Source organism: Schistocerca americana, chromosome 7 (genome assembly GCF_021461395.2).
Source record: "Schistocerca americana isolate TAMUIC-IGC-003095 chromosome 7, iqSchAmer2.1, whole genome shotgun sequence".
Taxonomy (NCBI): Eukaryota; Metazoa; Arthropoda; class Insecta; order Orthoptera; family Acrididae; genus Schistocerca; species Schistocerca americana.
The window spans coordinates 417,569,310-417,577,457 of record NC_060125.1 but is presented as its reverse complement, the minus strand read 5'-3'; positions in this window follow the sequence as shown (position 1 = coordinate 417,577,457).

The following is an 8,148-nucleotide window of genomic DNA, read 5'->3' as shown; positions in this document are numbered from 1 at the left end:
CAGAGTGCTTTTCATTGCCAGCGATCCAGCAATATGTTTCGAAGTCAAACATACGGATATTGAAAGCAACTATGGTATGTCTGCGTGGAGTTCAAGCTGGATTACATTGCGATAGGTGAATATAGGAAATAACAGTTGTGTCTGGATGATCAGAAGAATGCAAAAATACTTTTAACAATTTGCCGAAAGCCTAAGAGTGACTTCAAGGTAGAAAGTAGCTGAACATGAGGTATAGCATACACCTCCAATTGTGGCTGAATACGGTGGAAGAGCTGCAGATTTCCAAAAAAAGCAGAGCATGAACAGAACAGATACTTTTGGTTCACTATGGTATTAAATTACCGTCACTGAAAAGGTAAAATCACAGTGACAATTTTAGTAAACTTCACCTAAGCTCTCATTTGTGTGACTAGGAATACGTTAGTGAATGTTTATCATGCCACACCGTAGCACCTGAATTAATGTTGGACACACTTGAAGTCACAGCTACTATGTTCAGCTACCGATACCCAACATAGCGCTCAGTCTTTGCTAACGATATGCCATTCTTACATGTTAATGTAAAGGCTTAACGAAAAGATAGCGTCCATTATAACTAATATTATGTATGTAGAGACCAAACAGAAGAATGAAGCTCAAATAGTGCAGTGTGACCACAGCTTACCCGTATCAGATTTGCAGCAAACATGTATGCAACAGAAAATAGTATACATGTCTCCAAAACTGCAGAAAATGCGATAAACTTGAAGGAGATGTCGTGGAAAGATATCTAAGAAGACAACCGAACAGTAACACATGTCGACAATAGAGAAATGCCTTTTACGCACGGACACCATCAGGCTGTGGAGACAACCTTCACTTTATTGTAAGAGGAAGAACGAAAAAGAAAATGACTTCTGAGGTACAAGAATTGGCGTTTATAAAGAGAGTAATCAAGACAAGAAGTGTTGTAGAGTGATCAACACATTTCATTCATAGTATAGAACAGAGCATTACTGATCTAAGGTTCTTTGTGGGGATGGAAGAGAATATATCTGTCAGAAGTTATGAGAAACAATATACATTCAGATGGCAAAATTTCATGCGATAAAGTGGCAATGCATTTTCGGTTCAGTCATTGGTACTCAGATAATTCAAGTGAACATGTTTCCGACTATGGGAATAAACAAACTTGGAACGCGGAATGGTAGTTGGAGCCTAACGCATTAGCAAGGTGCACAGGCAATCATACGTCGTTCTCCTTCGTGTTCCTGGAGCAAGACAGAGCCACGTCGGATTTATAGGCCTCACTTTTTTCAGTGACAGACTCCCCATCCGAAAATAGGTGGCACATATAAGATATACAACGATTATCGAAGGTAATTTGAGATGGGTTGATGGTAAGCCATATCTCCCTAAGATGTAACAAAACTGCTCCAAGATAGTGCAAGTGCGCCCGCGAACGTGGCATTGTATATCACATCAAGGTAATTATAAACTGATATGAGCTTGAGGTCTCCCAAGACGTGGTCCAAAACACGAGACAAGCGGCTTCATCCGTAGTCAGGCCGAAAGGAATTAACACTCAAAAAAGAATACAATCTCTGGCAGTTACAGGTTTGGAATCATCAGTCAAAGGTGTTTGATGGTAGGCTTGGTTGAGTTCTAGTACAGAGAAATAACCGGCACCAGCAAACTAGGTGAAGCAATTGTGAGAAACTGGATCGAGTATAAACGCCACTCTGCCCTGTAGGAGGCAGGAAGTTGGGTGAAACATGGGAGGTCGAATGTCTAATGGCTCCATCCCAGAGAATATTATTAATTAGTGCACGCAAAATCTTTATCTTGGATGGAAATAGTCTAAAAGGTACCTGAAGAACCGGGATATCATCAGTCAAGCGAATTTCATCAGTAACGCCTACTAATTGGTGAGGACATAGGGAAATCGGGACAACACACTCAACAGTTGCCTCGCCACACCCGCATCCAAATGATCAACCCCACTCTCTAAAGTTCTCAATTGCACATTGATAGCGACGACAAGAACACGAGACTATCTCTTCGTTAGTGCATAATTTGAAATAAAATGCACGCGCCCGATAATCAAGAACGAATTCGGTGCGCCCGATGAAGTCGCACCCGAGTATAAAGTTGGCAGACAAATTCTTGGCAACAACAAAGATAACAGGCCACGTAAAACTCAGTACAGCAAACTTGCGCTGGAACTGTAAGTCATGGGGTGAAAAGGGGGCAGTCTACACAGATTCCTAATTTGATGTACCGGTTATAATCAAGTATTGAAACCGAGCTGCCGGAGTCTGAAAGGGCGCATACAATCCCACTATTCAAGCGCACTCATGTGTAAGGAGGCATCAGATTTCGCACTGCTCTAGTGTGGGAGCAATCCTTAAGAAGATACCGGGTATAATTTCCCGCCGTTGACTGATGGAGTCAGGTGTTCGGGCACGGACTTCGCTTCATGAGACATGGCCACACAAAATTCCTGCTAACCCCACACCTGAAAACTAACTTCGATTTAACCTCCCCCAACGCTAGGCACGCGGCCATCAGCTTCCTCCTCTCGGATGAATGATGTAAGCGACTGCCCGCCTCCAACTGCTCACTGGCAAACATCAACCCCTCCAATCTGGTAGCCGAAGTATCTAATACCATAAAGCTGGTTGTTTTCCTGGAAAAGATTACATGTAATCGATCCTTGGGTTTCATGCCTTCTATTACAGTCTTGACTACATCGCCTTCGGCTACATTCATAGCCAAGGCTACTACTGCAGTGCGAATCTCGTCAGTGTACTTAGCTAAAGCCTCGTGTTGGTGTTGCACAAGCCATAAACGCTTACTCTCCAACTCACGCCTGAACCGGAGTGTCAGCTTTCATTAAATAATACTTTGTCTCAAACTAGGAAGCGATGCCTTCGCCTGCATAACCTCGCAAAAAATCTTGCTTACAAGTCGACGAGTTAAGGATAAAGCAGTTGAAATACACTGTTCAGTGAAAAGTACAGTGTAGGAGCATGAAATTCAAACGCATCTGTTAACCATCACAAGAATCCAACTTTCTAAGTATAAGGTCTGTTAATCCCCCTTAGAAAATACAAAATTGGGTCAGTCCCAAGCAAAGACATTAAAGAGGGTCACATTTACCGGCCCCTCGGTTTCCTGTAGGTCTCCTGAGGCCGCGTATAATCGAGATCGTCCTCCCCCCCTACAACTTACATTCCCTATGTCGTCTAATGCGAGAACATTCAAATCTACATGTAAATCCTATAATCTTAAAATCCCAACTAAGTTACCAGTGGCACCACCTTCGTCAAGCTTAAGGGACGCATGTTTTAACGATTCACCCAACATGTAGCCTGCCCTTGGATCCTATAAAATCAGTTGCTTACAGGTTGACTATCTCGGAAGAATTTCACATGCGGCCGCCGTCCTGCCAGCACCTACCTCGCCAGTGCTGCTGGGATGGAGGTCCAAGGGATTCCCCGAGGCGCCGTGCTAACGAGCAACCAGTTCAGGTACTGCACCCTCGTCCGACTGCTGGCGAATTCTCAGCTCATGTAACAGCTGATCTTCTCGAGTTAGCCTACCGCTACGCGTGACTTTGCCTCATGTAAACGAGTAATTTATGGGGAATGCTGCTGCAACAATGGTTCCCCCAGAGTAAAGCCACGTTCTGTGTTACCAGCTGCAAGGTGGGTTTCGGGTTGGAACTTAGCAGTAAGGCATCCTAATGGACGGACTGGAGCCCCACACAATCGCTTCAGCATTTACAGTCCTTAAAAAATAGTTTCCTTTCTTGAATTATTGAAAGCCTCCGACAGATGCCAAAATTTAAAAAATAATAAACAGTAACTGAGCCGAAAACTCATTTGGCGCTTCACTGTAAGTGAGTTTTGTTAGAAAAATATTGTATCGTCTGACACAATTTAAAAAGAAATAGTAAAATAGATATCAAGCAGACTGCTCATACGACTTCTTAGTATTCACAAGTTAAAGAAAAATATTGTAACAGCTGTCACACGTTGGTTAATAGGAAAATATTTACTAAACAGGCCTCATATGATCCTTCACTGTACATGAGTATAATCTGAAAATAATTCTAAGAGCTACCTCGATTTAAAATTAAATAAAAAGTTTGTATGAAACTAGCCGTAAATGACCTCGTACGACAGTCCAGTTTAACAATGTAGACAGGAAACTATTCTAAAAGCTGCCACAGTATTAAATTACCAGTAAACAGTCAATATGAAATAGTCTCAAATGGCCTCGTAGCATACCTCAGTTCAAAATAAAATGTTCCAAAACCTGCAAGAATTTTAAAAAAATAGCAAAGCAGTTAATAAAAAGATTGCTGGTATGACTTCCTAGTATTCACCAGTTGAAAAAAATTATTTTAACAACAGTAACAATTTTTTAAAATAGCAGAACACTTTCTAAACAGGCAGATCATATGCCTCTTTAGTATTCACCAGCTTAAGAAAAATAATCTAACAGCTGTAGCAAAACATTTACTAAGCAGACAGCAATTGATTCCTTAGTACTCACCAGCTTAAAAATATATTTCAAGAGCTGTCACAATTTTTTAATTGCAAACCTGTTATTAAGTAGACAGCTCATATGAATTCTTGTTACTCGTCAGTTTAAGAAAATTATGTTAAAAGCACTCGATTATTTAAATAGCAAAATCAGTTATTAACCGGGCAGCTAAAACACTAAATTGCTAAGTGCCAGCTCAAACCAAAATTGTGTTTCAAGAACGTCCCTATACTTGAGTATCAACCTTTTAGACCCAAATAAGCGAAAAATCCGAAGTCGAAAAACACGTACGAAATTATTTAACATTAAGGCATGGACATCGTCCTTTGGTCCTATAGGAGCGAATCAATTTCTAATTGCCTCTGTAATCAGAACTTATGCAAATGTACTACGCCCCAACTAATACACATTGGTCTCTAGAACAGCCAACCGTAGTCGATGCAAATCACGGTCATGGCCCTTCCCAGAAACAATTGACTGTGTCCGCAAAACGCTAGTATCTCCACACATTAGGGCAAATTGCCGACAGACACCTTAAACTTCACAGGGGATTGTCTCTTAAGGGAGCGTTTCTTCTTTCAGCGAGCGAGCACCGATGGGGCCACCGGAAGCAGACCGCAATATCGAGGCAAAGATGTCGAACCAAACTGATAACGAACACTGCCGCCACGGCTCGTACAGGCTTCCCAGTCATGCAGGGGATGCTGACCGTCACAATGGGGGAGGTCAGATGGTTGACTGTAGCACCAAACTGGGCGTGAAAGACATTATCAAAGCAATAATTGCCACGACTGATTGACTGCATTGCTTAACAAATATCGCAGGGTTGGCTATGAGAAATGTGGCCCCTAAACGAAGTTGCGTGGGTCAAATCAATGTATTATGTATTCCTATGATACATAAATGGGACATACTTGTAACTAGTTAAATGAATTAAAATTTTCGTACTAAAATGTGGATGTAGTGCGGATGCGCCATAGCTCCCCCCTTCCCATAAAAGTCTCACTGAGAAATGATTGAATATAATATTTACCTTCTTGAAGAACTACTGAGAACAATCAGTATTGAGCTTCGAGATTTGTGACAAATAAATGACATAAAATAGTTACGTACCTTTCACCACAAAGGTTCGCTCATATCAACTCGAAATTGCGAGTCAAGTGTGTGTGTATTTACTTTTGTATAGAAAAGTCGAAAAAAACTACTGGCTACCATGTACAGGTCTCGCGTTCGTTACCAGGACGACAATGCGTAGCGATGTAGCTACGGCGTGGAAGCATAGCGGTCGTGAAGGGAGGGAAACGGGGCAAATGTTAGAATACAGTCTCTCCTCACATTTAGATTACCACGTTGTTTTTATTTTCTTAAATGTTGGATTGTTCGTAGAGTGCGGCGGACAGTGCCATAGCGGTGAACTATGTCAGGCGTACCGACTGCTGTTTGGGGACTGATGACCGGTGTTTGTCATTTACGATAGGACCGCACGTGGCTTGTCCCTGAGTGGCCGCGAGACTAAACTGATCAAAATAGCTTAGCACCACCTCAAGATCTGCGAACGTATATAGACTTAGAATCAAGGGGAACCGAACAGTAAGCAATAATGGTGATGGCAATACATCTTTTGAACAGTATATTATTACGCAGGTGCAGACGATAACTGTTAACAACGTAACGGGACAGCAAAACCAAAATTTTACAGTCAAGATTTCTGTCTTAAGTCTGGTGCTCCTCCTCAAAATTTGGCGTAGTGCACTCTTAGTTCACCTATACGACATGGCCGTCCTGGAGGGAGCGATCAGTCTCAACTAATGTTGGAAAGCGCTATGCAGAGTTTCTTACAAATTCATCCAGACGCTATCCTCAGTTAGGAATCACAGACTGGAAAATGGGAGGAAGGGAGAGAATATAGTAGGTGTTGTAACCTTCAGTCACAAGTAAAAATCACTGCCAACATTAATACTGAGCCCAAATTTCTTGACCGCATCACAGTTCATTCACTTGCTTGACAGTAGATCAAACAAAACTCCAAGTGAATTTGGAAAGAGGGGGGGAGGGGCATAAGCCATGTCTCGCCCCCCCCCCTCCCGAGACTGAAATCGGGGTGTCGACGGCCCCCTCCCCCCCACTGACCGGTTGATACGCCGTTGCTTCTGTAATCAGTTGCCCCGATACTATCATTTCATTCAGTCGTCACCGACCTCAGTTGTTTTCACTTCCCCAGTAGAGCATGTTGTGTTGTAGCTATGACAGCAAACTGACGTGAAGTCTTCCTTTACCTTCCTTGATACTGCGGCTGCAGTATCGTCAAGATGCGCCTGGTTGATTTTCGTCTCAGTGCTGCTTTGAGATCGAACATCATTACTATCTGAAGTCCTTTATCCCCTGCGTCTCTTGAATTGCACAGTCCCATATCATGTACTGTAGTGTGCTCACACCATGGTAGCGGATATTGGTGAAGGGTAGACATCGCCGTCTTCAGCGTGCCGCTTGGTCTCTACCTTCCGTGCAGGAAGACCGTAGCGCGAGGAGCTCTTCGATATTTCGTGGATGGGCTGAGTCGCATGAGGAGTGGGCATGGAGTTTACATGTGTTTTCATTCAGATGGTTAGAGAGATCTGCTGGAAGGAGATAGTTTCGGCTGCCCGGAGTTGCTGGTCACTTGTTCTGTCCAATGACAGCTGGTAAAAATGGTATGTAGAGAGCTGCAACCGAACGAGGTATCTTCAGTGTAACGCAGTGAATTTTTGAGCGTTGGCGGAACTGTTCTGGTGGTGGAATTGTGGGTCGTATGAATATTTGGTGCCTCGTTGGCCATTCTTGTTGAGCCAAAATAGTTTACGTATTTTCTGGACAGTGCCTTTTACATAACCTAAATTGAACTACTGATTGCGTAGTATCGCAAAAGCGCCATTCAAATATAAGTTACTTTCTTCAAAATGCCCTGTAATTGTAGTTTTTATTAAAAATCTAGTCACCCGGTATCGGTTTGAAGAATTTAACTGCGATTAATTCAATCATGCAATACAAGGGTAAATTACATTGGGTTATGTGATATCTTTAAATCAAGAATACTATTTGTTTCCTGTACTTTAATATCATTTTAAATAGTTATTCGTACGTGGTGCCAGGGCTGGTTATACATACACTGTAGTTGGCCGACTTCTTTACCGTTAAGATGGGTCGCTCCGTCTGAAGTTAACAAGGATCAGTCTGTCGTGGCCAAGTAGCTTTTCTCGCTTCTTGCGTGCTCACGGTATCGTATTTAGGTCTCCGCTACCTGTTTTGGGGATCCGTGTCAGGCGGCAGCCGTTGTGACACTTGTGTGCGATTCGTTTCCGGGCTTTACGTTCTGTATCTTAAAACAGTTCGTGTTATAACTTGTTGTAACATGATATTGTATTAGTAAAATTTAATAGCGGGTGCTGGCCATCGTTGGTCGTTCATGCACAACGTTAGATTGGTGCGGGTGTTTTCTGCATCTGTCTGGCCCTTACTACCGTGGGGCAGTGAGCGCGCATCGTCATGCTGTCTTAAGTGCTTTTCCGTAATTTGGGGATGGTCGTTTGTTCAATCGCATGTCTACTGTATGACTGCCTGATACCTAATTGTCTACGA